Consider the following 16413-nt stretch of genomic DNA (forward strand, 5'->3'; position numbering starts at 1 on the left):
CATGTCCTGGGCTGCATCCAATGCAGAGGGACCAGCAGCGCAAGGGAGGGGATTCTGCCCCTCTAGTCCACTCTCAAGAGACCTCACCTGGAGTGCTGCGTTCAGTTCTGGAGTCCTCAGCAGAGGAAGGATATGGATCTGTCCGAGCAAGTCCAGAAGAGGCCATGGCGATGGTCTGAGGGCTGGAGCGCCTCCCATGGGAGAACAGGCTGAGGGAGTTGAAGTTGTTCAGTCTGGAGAAAAGAAGGCTCCACAGAGACCTTAGAGCAGCTTCCCGTACTGAAAGGGGGCCTACAGGAAAGCTGGGGAGTGGCTCTTGATCAGGGAATGAGGGGATAGGACAAGGGGGAACGGGCTTAAGCTGAAAGAGGGGAAATTGAGATGAGATCTTAGGAAGAAATGTTTTCCCATGAGGGTGGTGAGGCACCGGCACAGGCTATCCAGAGAAGTTGTGGTTGCCCCATTCCTGGAGGTGTTCAAGGCCAGGCTGGATGGGGCTTTGACCAGCCTGATTCAGTGGGAGGTGTCCCTGCCCGTGACAGGAGGTTTGGAACTGAATGGCCTTTTAAGTCCCTTCCAACCCCGACTATTCTATGATTCTTATGATTGCCCTCCACACAGCGCCCGGCACCGCACGTGGCAACACTCCGGTCTGAACCTAGCAAGAGACTATGCAGACCTTTGAGGTGCGACCATTGAATTCAGCATAAATGAGTAATTGATAAGAAGTCCTTCTGATCAGCCACTGCACCACCCAGCTCTCCTCCTCTCAACCTGTGATCTGCAGCCTGAACAGAAATTCCTCTATTTTTGACAGTTTTCTCCTGTTTAGCATTGCTTTCAAGATGAAACTCAAAGCTCACCCCTTCCTTCACCCTGCCATCACTCTGGCTCTTATTTGATACCTATCTTAGAACCATCAAACACTATCTCTTTTTTTCGGACAGCATTTGGGCTCTGCATGCACTTACCGCTCACAACACAGTTGTTTTGGGAACCATGGCTCTTCTCTTGACTGGGTGATGGTGTTGCATTGATACTGCTTCTTACACCGGGGATTATTTCTATTTACAAGAAACAAATGATGATTTTTGTCAGCAGAAGCAGACAAAATGAAGCAGATAAGTTCTTCACCTTAATTGGGCATTAAAAATAAGTGTGTTGCATCCTGAGATTTGGCGTCAAGCTTACTCTGACCTCACGCAAATGGAAAAAAACAGCACCTGTTTTGTAAGGCAGTGTAGGGGTCCTAAAAACAAGCCTCTGCAACCAAAGCACAGCCTTGCTGTGTCCTCCTGTGCTAGATATCCCGCAGGCTTCTCTTCTTCAGTCACCTCAGCTCCAACCTCACCTCCCCAAGACCTGGTTTAGCCCTATCACCCTTTCCAGCTCTGCATAACTTGGTCCCTCAGCCCTTATCCTTGCATTTGCCCCTGCCCTTTGAGGAATTCTGGCTGAAGAGGCAAGGCAGTGCCTTATTTTTAGGTCGGTGTTACCCAGGGATTTCAGCCACCTGTGCAGCTGCATCACTGTATCCGTGCAAGGAATTTACAGTTCAGTGGTGCTGTAAGATTTACATTAATACCGTTTGCATTTCTGGCTGAAAGCCTTATAGCGGTTTGGCCTTACAGCCACGCTAAGGCTTGTGATACACAGGTTTATGTCTGAAAAGCTGATATTGAAAGCGCTTTGTTAAAAAGAAAGTAATAAAGAGAGAGATTAAAAAAATACAGCAGAGAAATTGGAAGAGAAGAAACCGCTGAGTGACTGCATTCAAATTTCAAATCACGCATTGAACATGCACTGCAGTGTAAGGAATCTTTCTTCTTTTCTTGCATTCCAGACACTTAGAGTAATTTTTTTTTTTCATTTAATGTAGTCAAAACAAGCCATTTTGTTATAAAAATACTATCCATACAGAATTTATCCAAATATATGTGAAATAATGATTCACAAACGTTAGTTTTGGCTACGCTGTGAAGCACAGTGAGTGCAGCTGAAAATGAAACACTGAAATGTACATTTCTTATTTTAACAAGCAGCATGAAGTCGAGGCTCATTTTGTCTGAGAGTCGTAACTGTGATTGATGATACTTGGACAAGACTGAGCATCCCGTGCCAGTTTCAAAGGCTCTATTTTAAGAGCATAGTACGTACCTCATTCTCCAATATCCTGTGTACAAGGAGGCCGTGCAGAGCACACCCCAAAGATATGGTTTTCCCTCTGCGCTGCTCTTAAACCAAGCCATCTTGTAAAACCTCACTCTTGAGGATCAGAACAAGCAATCAGCTGTTAAAACTGCTGCTGGTGGTGCACTCAACAGACTGCTTTTACATAATAAAAAGGATGTTTTTACTTTCCGTGCAGCAAAAATACAGTTACATCTCCATTAGCGACAAGCCCTGGAAGAGGGGAATCCAGTAGCAAGCTGATGGCGTTAAACGAAAACACAGGGACACCTCTCCACTACACCATAGGATTGTGGCATCAGCCAAACCAGAAGTGAAGTCTGAACAGATTTAACAAGATGTCCATTAGTCTGAGGAGCGTGGAACGCTTAAATACCTTGGGAAATCTACACTTAGAAGGCCAATATTTCACACTGTCAAGATATATGAATCGAGCAGGGCTGCATTAGCATTGTAACATTTTCGCAAGCGTAACAGCAGTAAAATCCAGCAGGGGCTGTGGATTTATTAATGGAAAATAATTACATCACAGACAAGTATGTGCTGGCACTGGAATGCAGTAGAAAAAAACCACTGGTGCAACTCAAGGGCTTGTACTTTATTAGACTTCCTAAGGAGCCCAAGATGATCCTCTTCAGTAAATCAGACCTCCTAGGAAAAGCTTTCCAATGTTGTTGCCATATTTGAGCAGTGTGAAGACAGGGCTCGGGAGACTGGTAGTGTCCAGGCAGATTTCGTCCAGATGAGATTCATTACTCTTGCTTCATCTCTTCAATCAGCAGAGCTCTGGGAACCTCGCTTATCTTCGTCATGTCTAGCCTGGGGCTTGTAGTTACACAGCAACTCGTCACAGCAAAGTCATAACTGATAACTGCCTTCCCAGGAGGCCCAGGAAACAGATCAATGAGCTTGGGTTGACCAGGGAGAATACAGTTCATAAAGCAGTGGACTTCCAAGCCAAGCTTTAGAAAGACCAGGGAAAAAAAAATCTGCAGCAGATGATTATCTTGTTCCCGTTTTACCAACAGCAATTTTCTTGCTATACAAAAAAATATGATTTTTTTTTTCTGAACAGGGCTTATTTGTTGTCTTCACCTTGCCAAAATTCCTTAATGACTTATTGGCCTTTTCTAGTCACCTTGACATGTTGTGAGAGATCATTTTTCATCTGTAAATTTTTCACAGGTCACTGAAGATGCCACTTTGGGGATCTCAAGGTCTCAGAATTGGATTCTTTTCAAGGTCGAAGAAGAATCTTTCTTTGGAGGGAGTTTTTCAAAGGTTAACCTGGGGGTTGATTTCGTTTAATAATATTTTCGTTAGCGCCCTGACACAAGTAGGACAGCAGTAATGAAATACACTGATGACACAGTGTTATGAAGCGTTACCTATAAAGGAGAATAAAGTCATACAAGAAGAGGTTAAGGACTTGAGAAACAAGTGAAACGAAATCAAGCAGACAGCAAATATCGTGTCAAGGACTAAATGCATGATCTCATCCCCTGTAAATGAGAGAAGAGGAGGAAGTTCTGGGGCTGTAAGCTGGTCAGTGGTTGGTTGGGTACCCCCATCACAACACAAACACCAGAGAATTACATTCAATGTTAGAGCACTTCATGTAGGGGTCTACCAATGCAAATATTTATACATTGCACGACCATCCACAAGAGCTTACCTAACACATTGCCTGCAAGTCTGTTTTTTAACATGTGAAGAGGCACTCAAACTTGCATGTTTGTAGAGAGAAAAACTCCAAGGATGAGAAGCAGGAGGACTTTTCCTGAGATGAGAAGGGCTTGGCTTGTCCAGCCAAAGGCAGAACGACTGCATCTCTGTTCTATAAAGTACTTTGAAGAAAAAGGGTGGGGATAATGCTGTGTAAAGCTTAAAGCCAAATTAGCACAAAAGCATAGAGCTGAACAGGCCACGTACAATTGCAGTCTGGAAATCAGAGGTTTCTTGCCAAAGCTCTGGACGTGCATCCAAAAGCAGCTTTCGGGTAGCTGGGGTGAAGTATGCTAAGTCTGTGGTAAGAACTATACTGAGAGTCTGTCTGCGTAACAAGCCCTAACCCAGACACCGCGGGCTCTCCACCCTGCCGCTAAATTTGGGACATGAATACCCATACACTGCAGCAGCCGCAGAGGTTGTTCTGGCCCCACTGATGCTCTTGTTTGGAGGACACAAGTCAACCTTCACCCAGACCAACACGGGCAAGCTCTCCATTACTGTGCTAAGCAGGGAACTCACCTGCAGTTTGCAACCCCTCACTGAGCTCACTGAAAAACACCCCCCTTGGGCTAAAAATGAGAACTCGCTCAGTGCAGCCCCTGGGGACCTAATCTAATTAGCAGCAGGCACGCTGTGGCTCGGAGCGTCTCTGCGCGAGGCAAAGTGAAGCCAGCTCCGCAGCAGCTGTAGTTGCAATGGGCCAAACCTATCCAAGGCTGCTGAATAATAGCCGATTACTGCGCCTGGCTCACAAAGACAGCCTGTTATGGTCTGCTGTTTGCTGTCTGCACTCCTATCTGCCTGTCACAGCACCACAGCGAGCTACAAAATCCTGCTAAAAATCCTAGCTCACCTGCAGTGAGCTACAAAATCCTCCTCCCTTGGCTTCCCTTCTTACTGAGTGTAAAAAGCTAAGTTTTAAGAGAGTCCTGGGCTGTTTTGAGAAGAACCTTCTAAAAATACATCATACGTCTCTTCCTCCTATCCTAAAACCACTCGTTTCCTACCTCAAGTGCTGTGGTGATAAAACCCATTCTAGGCTGTGGGATACTTGGGTACGACAGTGACAAGACCAGCAACCTCCCTGCCTTTTTCCTCTCAGAGTCTTATCGTAAGACAGGCAAGAGCTCAATATGTATATTTAATTTGGAAATACAGCCTCTACATCTGTCCAAAACAAATGGTCTGAACTAGTTAGTCCTTCAGCCAGGCAAAATCAGGATGGCTTTGGTGAAAACAATGCATTACATCAGCTGAAGAGGCCGAGGAACTGGCTCTGCATCGCTTTGGGATTAATATATCAAAGCATTCCTCCCGCCGTTGTGGCGGTGTCCTCGCCCCACTGACAGCGCGTAGACACAAGAGTGAGGAATCACGCGGCGTCGCTACAAGGGCTCGATGCTGCCTGCTTCTTTGGTTTTCCCTGTGGTTTATCTGCTCCGTGCTGTGTGGCCTCATCCACTCCCATCCCAAATGTTGTGGAGTTAAGCTGAGCCACATTTTCCAGTCGGGCCTTCCAGGTTTTCTTCAACTCCAGTTGTTTGGGATGGCAGTAAAACGTAGCCACAACACATGGTCTAAACACAACCAATTGTTTGCAGCAGACCAAGTGCTTGCACTCATTAGTCGTGCCGGTCTGTAGAATGGCATACGAACAGCGTTTTGGAAAAGCTTATTGGAAACCACATCACAATTCAACTCCTTCAGCTGGAGGGAAAAAAAGGGGAAGGAAGAGCCATTTGTTGTCCCTGTGGAAATCCACCCAGATTCATCCAAAGTGCAAATAAGAGGCAAAACATCCCTTTTCTCGTGCACAGAAGAACTTAACCGTGGTCTGCTTCTAACTATCTTTCATGCTTGACAGGGAAGAGGTATTTTCCACTCACCTATTTAATAGCAAAATGAAAAATTGCCACATCTTTTCTCAAAGAACAGTTTCAGCCACTTGACATCAGACAGAAGAGCACCCGTGTCTGGTGTCTTATGGTTCTGCATTCTAAACTGAAGCTGTGCATCACTACCCCATCTCCTGTCTCCTCTCCGGTCACCCACCTACACAGAACAGCAGCAAACTGGCAGCGTCAGCTAATAATTCCTGGTTTACTTAAAATAAACCATGCTAGTGCTAAAGGATTTCAGATTCCCACTGTGATAATCGCAAGCAGGACAGGAAGGCAGGTCATTATTGTTTCCTGAAATGATGAAGTTCGCCTAAACTGGGAAGTGAAAGAAGATACTGGTAAAAACACATCAGAGGAAACAGAGACAAAACACTTCAGATGTTACAGCGTGTTAGGGCTGTTGCAGCTGAGTTTAAGTCATAACATATTTTTCTGGCATTCCTGTTTTTCCATACGCGGTGACTGATTCATGGCATGTGGGACTGAGGCTTTCCCTGTCTGCTGCCTCGCCGTGCACCCCCAATGACAATTCATCCATGGATTACTGCACCCCATCCCATCCCTGCAGCAGTTACCATGCTCTGCAATTTTCTTGTAGGCTTTTCCACACCATTTATTACAGCCCTAAAGCCCTCCTGCTCCTTCCCCGTAGGAACATGAAGGAGTTAGTTCCTCTGTTCTCCATCAACAAGGAACCAAAACAATCAGGCAAGTATGGTCACGTTCTCCAGCGTTTACCCTCCCTTGGATTGTAGAAACAATCAAAAGAAGACTTTGCCTGCCCCAAACACAGCGAGTTGCCACAGAACCCTTTGATTTCAGCTGCTTTAAAAAACACTCCAAAACGCACTGAATACCCCAAATTAGACAGAAAGAAAAAATGTGCTTGCATCTAGAAACCACCAACTTCCATCGCCGGCTGAATGGCTTGTCAGGGACCAGGCTGGAAACAGATGCCAGAAGCAGGAACTGAATGGCCTCAGCCACAAGTCTCTGCTTTTCCTTTCTTTAACCTTCTGCCTCTCCCAGCTGTGCTTTTCCCTAAGGACCGCTACTTAATATATATCTACTTACTCCAGGATTTCCAGCCACGTAGGTCTGGGCACTGAGAAGGAGGCATCTCCCCAAGGATCAACAGACACCCACTTTGTTGCTCAACCTCAATTTCTACAGGAGTTTTCATCCTTCCTGACCTTGGAGCTGTGGTGGCAGAGGGGAAAAAAACAATTCTCTGTGCTGGCTTCTTTTAGGACAGTTATTAGTTTAAGTTTCTGAAATGTCCTGAGCACGTTAATGGCTCAACTCAACTAATTAGAAATTCCCAAAATAATTTTTAATACATTTTTTCAATTATGAAAGGAGTTGCTCCAGGTAACAGCAGATAATTGGTCCCCCCCCAAGGCATCTTCATTCCTAGTTTATTGGCAACAGATGACTCGTTTCTCCTCTGCGTAACAGAATGACTGCTTTACTACTCTTCCAGCAGTGGCTGGTGTTAAATGAGGTTGCTCAGGCTCATGCAGATGAAGTAATTTCTATTCTTGTGCATTTACAGGCCATGCCTGTAACACCCAGTGCGTGAGACTGAGATCCAGCTGAAAACCAGCCCAACTTTTAGACGTGACCTGAAAAGGCTAGACTACGATGTGGCCACTGGCCGAGTAAAACACGGAGACGCAAACCTCATCATGAAACGCCCTATGAACATGTCTGTACCGTACATCCAAAAGCTGGGTGGGGACTTCAGGGAAAACAGAATTATATTCACACCCACATGAGTTTTCCAAGTCTGTGCTAGACATCATTACTTAAATATTTCTCTTTCCAAGCTCTGTCAAACCATTTTCAGTTGCATTCATTACACCTCTCTAGCAAAACACAGACAGATGAAACACTTCTGGGGGAGATTACTGAGTTGGGAGCAACTTCTGGCTGTCAGTGAGCTCCTCAATAGCCCTTTCTGTAGAAAGGTGCCTCCAACAGCTGCCAAGTTTATTGGAGAGGTCAAGATCTATCCCAAACATGATGTGCTTAAGTGCTTTAATCACCTAAAACCGCTGCAAAACCTGCACCTTGTTAGATAACCTTGTCTCTTATTTCACACAACTGCTTCCATTGTTTCCGTACCCTCCAGGGCCCGTCTCTTTCTTCAAAGTCAGGTACCCAAGCTAGAGCCAAAGGTCTCTGCATCACAGCTCTCTTGGCAACGTGGTCTGGGCTCACTGAGGGGTTTCCTCCTGGCCTGGCTCTACTGAGTAAAAGAGAACGTGAAGCTTGGGATGAGCAAATTGTTCAATGCGTATATTTTTCCTAGAGAAACCCACACGTAGTGCTCACAAAGGCTGTAATTTCCTTATCAGACGTATTGGACATGGCATATTTACTTATCAGACATAGGGCAAGAACGCCTCCATGCACTAAAAGAAAACACTGACTACTTTTCATATCTCTTTTCACCCCACCTCCCATATCCTCAGCAAGGGCTGTTCACAGCAACTCTTAGACAAGGTTCAAGAAATCCCCTGTAAATCACAAGGGATGGTGGCCAGCAGGTAACCACCAGTCTCTAGTGGAGCGTGGCTCTTCTCCAGAGCAAGGAGGCAGATGTTTCCCACCTCAGCACATCCCTATGCTTCAAGGCTGTTTATTGTCACCTGTCAAGTGTCATTTCAAAGGTGTAAACAATATTTCCCCATCTCTTCAAACAGGTAGCCGACAACGCTATAGGAAAGCCTTTCTTGTGGTTCACACATTCTTTTTGTAATATAAACCTACTATGCTCCAAAGGTTTACTGCACTCAGTAGTTGTTTTCCCTCCTCAGTGTTTAACACATGCTAATGCACACCATCACTTATCATCCGGGAGCCATTAATATCAAGCTTGTTTAATGTTTCCATGCCAATCTCTGGAGTGTTTCAGTGATGTTAATAATTAATACAGGAAGACTAGCATTTTAGAAGCATGAAGCAGTGCAGGGGTTGAACTCTAGTTTGTCTTACTGCATCAGTTCATAACATTACTGCAGGCACAGAAAGGGAGAAAGAGTAAACACCAGGATGCTTAGAAAAAGCATTTCCATTCTAAGTCAGGCTCCCATGATTAACTTCTTACCTGTGTTTTCAAGGAGAAACATCATGCAAACAAGGGGCTACGATTTGAACAGGACAGGTATGGCAAACAGTTTTGAGAACATAGAATGGTTTGGATTGGAAGGGACCATGAAGGTCATCAAGTCCTATTCCCCTGAAGTGAGTAGGAAAACCCCCAGAACATAATTTGTTGTGACTTCCGGATGGACCAAGTATTTTGAACTCATTTTGCTTGCTATGGTTTCAGATGTTTCTTCTTGAAACAAATAGGCTTTTAAAACCAGAAAAGCCCTAGCCTGTCTCTGAGGCTCTGTATCTGCTGACTGCTGAGAAGGTCCAGGCTGGCTTTCCCAGCAAGAGCCATGTGCCCAATTCTCAAAGTGGGCTGGAGGCTTCCAAGACCAACACTCGGCGTTTCGGAGCCCTGCTGAAAGGAGAACAGTGAGGTGAAACTCTTGCCAAACTAACCTGATCACCTTCTATGACAAAATCACTCGATTACTGGATGGGGGAAAGGCTGTGGATGGAGTCTTCTTGGACTTCAGTAAAGCCTTTGACACAGTTTCTCACAGCATTCTGCTTCAGAAACTGTCAGCCTCTGGCCTGGACAGGCGCACACTCTCCTGGGTTGAAAACTGGTTGGATGGCCCAGAGAGTGGTGGTCAATGGAGTTAACTCCAGCTGGAGGGCAGTCACAAGTGGGGTTCCTCAGGGCTCAGTACTGGGTCCAGCCCTGTTCAATGTCTTTATCAATGACCTGGATGAAGGCATCGAGTGCACCCTCAGCAAGTTTGCAGATGACACTAAGCTGGGAGGAAGTGTCGATCTGCTGGAGGTTCTGCAAAGGGATCTGAACAGGCTGGACTGCTGGGCTGAGACCAATGGGATGAGGTTCAACAAGGCCAAATGCCGGGTCCTGCACTTGGGGCACAACAACCCTATGCAGCGCTACAGACTGGGGGAAGAGTGGCTGGAGAGCTGCACGGAAGAGAAGGACCTGGGGGTGCTGGTTGACAGCCGACTGAACATGAGCCAGCAGTGTGCCCAGGTGGCCAAGAAGGCCAATGGAATCTTGGCTTGTATCAGAAATGGGGTCATCAGCAGGTCCAGGGAGGTGATTCTCCCTCTGTACTCGGCACTGGTGAGACCGCACCTCGAATACTGTGTTCAGTTCTGGGCCCCTCACCATAAGAAGGATGTTGAGGCTCTGGAGCATGTCCAGAGAAGAGCAACGAAGCTGGTGAAGGGGCTGGAGAACAAGGGTTACGAGGAGCGGCTGAGAGAGCTGGGGTTGTTTAGCCTGGAGAAGAGGAGGCTGAGAGGAGACCTTATTACTCTCTACAACTACCTGAAAGGAAGTTGTGGAGAGGAGGGAGCTGGGCTCTTCTCCCAAGTGACAGGGGACAGGACAAGGGGGAATGGCCTGAAGCTCCGTCGGGGAGGTTCAGGTTGGATATCAGAAAAAAAATTCTTCACAGTAAGAGTCATTGGGCACTGGAACAGCTGCCCAGGGAGGTGGTCGAGTCGCCTTCCCTGGAGGTGTTTAAGGAACGGGTGGATGGTTTAGGGAGTGTTAGGAATGGTTGGACTCGATGATCCAATGGGTTCTTTCCAACCTTGTGATTCTGTGAACCACTCTGCAAGAGAAAGGTCAGGACCCCAGGTGGATCCTGATCGGTGAGCTCATTTATAGCAATACCAGCTACACCAAACAGTTATATCCCAAAAGCGAGGCGTGCTATATATACTTGCAGACAACTGCCTGGTTCCTTTGGAGTTGGTGGCGTGGAGCGACAAGTTGTCTGTCCTACAGCTGGTCCAGGACCCAAAATCACTTAGGCGAGGTTATAACGAAAGCCACGCTTCTGTGACTATGAATTCTGGGCTTGGCATGTCCATCGCTGGCTGTCTAAATCTGACCATAACCTCACTTCTGCCCAGCAAGCCAGAGCTCACAATAGACACAATGTTGGCTTTGCAACAGCATCAAGACAATGTGCGATGCTCTTAGAAACCCTAGCAATACAGAGACAGCCCACCAGAGCCTATATATAGAGTATTTTGCAGCAGCAGAGGCTTTACACCAGGTCAGCAGTGCCCTGTGGCCACTGTGGGTTTTCAGTGCAGCCCAGAGCCCTAAAGCCACTGGACTGTGGCACAGGACGACAGCAGGATTCAGACACTATCAAATTTACACCTCAAGCTTTCTAAAATGCCTGCAAACACATGCACATGGTTTATAGATACGCGGCTTTCTGAAGAAGCAAACAGATTTCCAGTCCATCGTTGCCACTGTGCTCATACTGCTCCATCCCTGTTGTGGCGGCTTCAGCCTGTGCAGGTGTAACTTTAAAGCAGCTCTAGCAAATCCCAGCTTTGTGGTTTAGGCCAGAAAAGCTTCACGAAGCCCTTCCACTGGAGGGAATACATTTTTCTCCCCTCCTCCACATCCCCCAGCAGCAGCAGGAAAACAACGCAAAAAGCCACTTTGTGTTTTCAGATGTTTTCTGTAGAGAGCAAGAGGCAAGGCAGGCAGCAGTGCTCATGGTGTAACCCAGGCAGCTGAAACACGCTGCCAAATTCAGGAGTGAGATCACAACCACCTGTCCCCATGGGAAAAGGTGCAGTGGTTCTGCAATCCAAGTGGAAAAAAAGGGACTGGATGTGCCCGGGCAAGTGATAAAACCATTGCTCAGCTGTACTCCACAGCCGTGCTCTTAAAACACACTAAATAAGGAGAAATGGGAGTGTTTTGGGTGAAAACGGATCCATCGGTCAGATATATCAGTGGTCCAAAAATGCTAAAGCTGGGGGCAAGGAGTTAATTTCTAAGCAATACAAGGTCTTAATGTTGGCTCAGCAGTGGGAGCCTCGATGGAGATGAGACCTCCCGCACAGGGCTGCCTGCAGAGTACATCGAGGAGCACACGTAAACTGAGGAGACAAGCCAAGGAGACAGCCAAGGGGAGCAGGAGAAACAAGGCAGGTCAAACAAGATGACTCTTCCCATAGGCAAAAAAAAAAAGACGGCTGACAAAGCTGGGGTTTTAGTAATCATTTTCAGCTCAGGGTAGTGGCTTTATTCCTGGAGCTCCTTGCATTTTCCACCCAAAAAGCTCTTCCTTAAGCAAGGGATGATTTACAGTGTTAATATTGATGAGCTAATGCTTCCTCCCAACAGTCATAGTCAGAAGGAGCCAAGTGCCAGTCAACCACTGACAAAGAGGCTTCCGAGAGCTCCCAGACTGCTCCGAAAAGATCTGTGTCCTGTCTGCCTCCTTTTACTCAGAGAAAGGGAGAAGGAGAGGCAAATTGCTCAAAGTTACACAGCAAGCAGAGCCAGAAATTTTATATTATTGGAATTACTCTTGCATATTTACTCTACAAGCTTTATTCTGACCTGTTCTGGCATTCCTATGAAATGTCACCATTTCCTTCACAATTAAAAATCAAAGAAAAAGTCTGAAGTGGAGCAGTGAAGGAAGGTCTAGAAGGGGGTTCCAGGTGCTCAGATCATCCACTGCTGGTCTGGAGTATTTAAACCGTACCAGCCCTGCAGCCAGACCTGTCTTGTAAATCCTTGTGACAATTACATCAGGCAAACATAAAATTAAACGCCATGCCAAACCTAAGAAAAACAACCAAAGCCCAATTTTTACCACTAAATATAAGGAACGTTTAACTTTGTGAGCACAACTGAGCAAGGTGCATCCCTAGCTTTGTGCAGGTCACTCCAAAGCTCTGCTGATCCAGTTTTGATGCAGCCACAGCCTTTATTCACAAACCATTTGCTGCTGAAGGAGCATCCAGGACAGCAAGATGTTCACACGCTCCAGAAGCGGGCAAGCGGACCGTGATACTGCATGAAACGGCTCCTGGCTTCCTAACACTGCAACAGCATTCATCACAAAGGTTTGTGTCCCGGTTGTTTGAAGAGCAGAGCCCACCCAAATTAAAGCTCTGGCTGCCCAGATGCGGTTCTGGCAGGACGCCTCGGTCCATCTCTCTCATCACCAATTGCTGTCTGCTTGGTTGCTCAGTTCAGAAATGAGACTGGGGAACGAGCATCCCCGTTGCCTTAAACTGTAGACGAGCTGTGCCATCTAGTGGGATCTGGCTCAGCAGGAGCTGGTGTCCCAGCCCGTGCAAAGGGCAATCTATTCCAGGCTATAGAGGACCCAGGGGCATTTAGAGCAGCCAGGCAATAGCCCTTTGTGCAGGCATCCCATTTACACCATTTCCTTTTATAGATGCCTTTCTTAAGGGCTATTCAGATGCGACATCTGCTCAGGCAGAGGAGACTGGTATGAAAATAACAGAGTGCGAGACAAGTGCTTATTGCAGCAGCGCAAATTGGAAACGAAGTTCCTCTTAGCAGCTACAAAGCAATCCTTCCATAAGGTTTCAAAGCCTTCCAGCCAAAACTGAGAGCCTCTTTTTCCACTAACAATTTAGATGCTTAGTTTAAGTGCACGATGCTACCATGGCTTGTAGGTCCAAAGCAGTGGGTAAGTGGCACCAAAGTGCCTTCAGCATCGCTCATTGCTGCGGGCAAGGGTTCTTGCTGCATCACCACCATTCCAAGTTATCCATGCCCCCCAGTCCTTCCCAAACCCTGAAACACCTTTCTATGCCTCTGCTGTACATCTGTTCAATGGGTCACACTGAGACTCTCACTGAGGAACGGGTCTATAGAATCACTGAGGTTGGAGAAGACCTCTAAAATTGAGTCCAAAGCCCTGGAAAAAATAGGGCTTTAAGTCAGCTCATTTCACAGCATGACCTTGTGAAACAAGGTATGGGAGAGGGATGGGAGCACATGAACTCCTTCTGTGCTGAAAATATTATATCAACCTGAAATGCTTTGGATTTGCATGGAGGCATTAGGAATAGTCTTCAAAGGATCCCCAAGTCCTCTTCTTGCCTCTACAGAGCTGATGGGAAGGGACCTGGGAAGGTAACACTTTCCTCCCCTCTGGCAAAAAAAAAAAGCTGCATGCAGGGTAGGATCTGCTCTCAGGCTAGAAGTATGGTTTTACTCCAGTCGGTTTTGCTGTGATGGTGCAAATCTATGCATGGACACATCCCCAAATGAAGGGACACTCATTTGGCTCACGGACCAAAACCTCTCATAATGATTCCATCCGGTGGAGGCACCGCTCCCCTGTGAAATCTGTGCACCTCTCAGGCGTCTGTTCTTGGCATTTCATCATAGAAATGGGAAGTGATTGCACCGCAGCAGTCAGGCCTTACGAGTCACAAGATATGCTCTTCATTTCAAAAGCAGAATTACATTTTTTTAAGCCTGACTCCTGCTTTTTACTCAGCTCCCTATAACTCTTAGGACTAGGTTTTTTAAGGTCCACAAAACTTCATTGCTTGAAGAAAAGACACTGACTATGACAAGTTAAGTGACAGAAATACAAAGCCTCTTCTCGTTTCATAGAATAGAAACACAGAATGGTTTGAGTTGGAAAGGACCTCAAAGCCCATCCAGTTCCACTCCCCCTGCCATGGGCAGGGACACCTCCCACTGGCTCAGGCTGCCCAAGGCCCATCCAACCTGGTCTTGAACACCTTCCAGGGATGGGGCAGTCACAACTTCTCTGGACAACCTGGGTCAGGACCTCCACCACTCTTATCATGAAGAAATTCCTCCTTATGTCCAGCCTAAATCTGCCCCTCTCCAGGTTACACCCAGTGCCCCTCGTCCTATCACTCCAAGCCTTTGTGAACAGCCCCTCCACAGCTTTCCTGGAGCCCCTTCAGGTATTAAAAAGTCACTATAAGGTCTCCTGGGAGCCTTCTCCTCTCCAGGCTGAACAAGCCCAACTCTCTCAGCCTGTCCTCATACGGGAGGTGCTCCAGCCCTCCGATCATCCTTGTAGCCTCCTCTGGACCCTCTCCAACAGCTCCATATCCTTATTATGTTGAAGATTCCAGAACTGGACACAGCACTCCAGATGAGGTCTCACAAGAGAGGAATAGAGGGGCAGAACCACTTCCCTTGACCTGCTGGCCACCCTTCTTTGATTCAGATTTAGATTTTAGATTTTTAATTATCAAGTCTTGTTGTTCTCACTCCAGCCCTGTTATCCCAGTGCATTAACGTGCTGTGATTTCTCTGTCAAGATATTAGAGCTTTAACCAGTCCAAAGCACCAAGCCCCAGCTGCCTGTGGTAACTGTTACATGAATTAAAAGGCCATAAAAACCCAAGCGCTCCGGTTTTGCTCACTTTGCACCACCAGCTCATCTGCTAAAACACTTTGAGAGGAAAGCGAGCACATGTTCTCCCACCAGCTTGTAAACCAGCCACGTTCCTGAAAACAAATTGCTTTGGCAATCCCAAGTTATCTGAGCCTGTACCCTGGCACAAGACCAAAGCCAGGTCGAACATGCGTCAGCAGAAATTGCCGTATTATAAAAACCCAGAGAAGTCCAGATCCCTGACAAGCCGTCATTCCAGCTGGCCCCAAACCCAGATCTCCCCAGTCCTCAAACCTTTATGGTGAGGTTGTGGGCTGCCTTTGCTTCCAATGCCCCTGGTAGCCAGGCTGGGTTTGGACTCAAAGGCACAGGGTAAACACTGCCTGTTCATCCATCCATCCATCCATCCACCGCCAGACCCCAACGCGGAAAGCAGTGAAGGAAGGAGGGGGGTAAGGAGGGTGGGAGAAAGGGATGGATGGATGGGTGGGTGGGTGGAGGAGATGTAGGGGGCATGGCCACCAGCCCCATGGTCCCGCCTTGCCTGGCTCTCCGGCAGGTCTAAGGTTCACTGAACTGCAGTCGCCTCTCACCTTTAACACAGCTCTCCGTGAGCTGCCGGATGGTTTCGCTTTTACCTCTACCCAGTAAGGAGAGACTCAAGCAGCCGGAGGCAGCCATTGCCTCTGACCCCAAGGAGAGGATCACCAGCAGGAGATCACAGCATCGGGAAGGTAAAGGCATCCTCAGCCAGGGGATTCCCCGCAGGGCTGCCCCCAGCCCCAACCCACCATCTCCGAGGTGCCTTTCCCAGGCGACTCTCATCCTCCCACTGGGAAGCAGCCCTGCATCCCAGCCACAATGAGGCACCCACAGAGGAGGGCAGCACCATCCTTGTCTCCCTGCCCATGGAAACAGATCTTAGGAAGATTTCGGAAGGCCTCTGCCCTACCCTCATGCTCTCAGGCAGCTGAAAATCTGCTGTAAAGATCATAGCAGAGCGCTTGGTCTCACCCACAGTCCAGGGCTGTCTCTGTTTATTGCTGCCTTATTTCCCCATCCTGCTCTGGCTGTGCAGTTAATGACCCTTATTCTGTTCCCCTTGGCTTTGAGGAGGGCTGATTGCATCGAATAAATCTAATGCTGTTTACGCATTAAGTCTTTGCGGTTGGGATTTTCGTATCCCCTGGTAACCTTGGCTTAAGCAAACTTTCCAAACAGCCACGCTCCTACATGGCACTGCAAGAAGTTGTTTAGCCTGGAGGAGAGGAGGCTGAGGGGAGACCTTATTA

At 47.3% G+C, this 16413-nt stretch overlaps 1 long non-coding RNA gene across 1 annotated transcript; it reads right to left on the minus strand.

Annotated features, from left to right (window-relative positions):
• Nucleotides 1-1949: 1949 nt before the first annotated feature.
• LOC128852577 (uncharacterized) lies at nucleotides 1950-16378 on the minus strand. The gene is made up of 3 exons (XR_008450538.1): nucleotides 16074-16378; nucleotides 3866-4037; nucleotides 1950-3578 (listed from the first exon to the last, which is right to left on the minus strand). It is a non-coding gene; the product is annotated as an uncharacterized LOC128852577 (long non-coding RNA).
• Between the last annotated feature and the right edge of the window lie 35 nt (nucleotides 16379-16413).

The sequence above is a fragment of the Cuculus canorus genome, chromosome 6 (genome assembly GCF_017976375.1).
Source record: "Cuculus canorus isolate bCucCan1 chromosome 6, bCucCan1.pri, whole genome shotgun sequence".
NCBI classification, from domain to species: domain Eukaryota; kingdom Metazoa; phylum Chordata; class Aves; order Cuculiformes; family Cuculidae; genus Cuculus; species Cuculus canorus.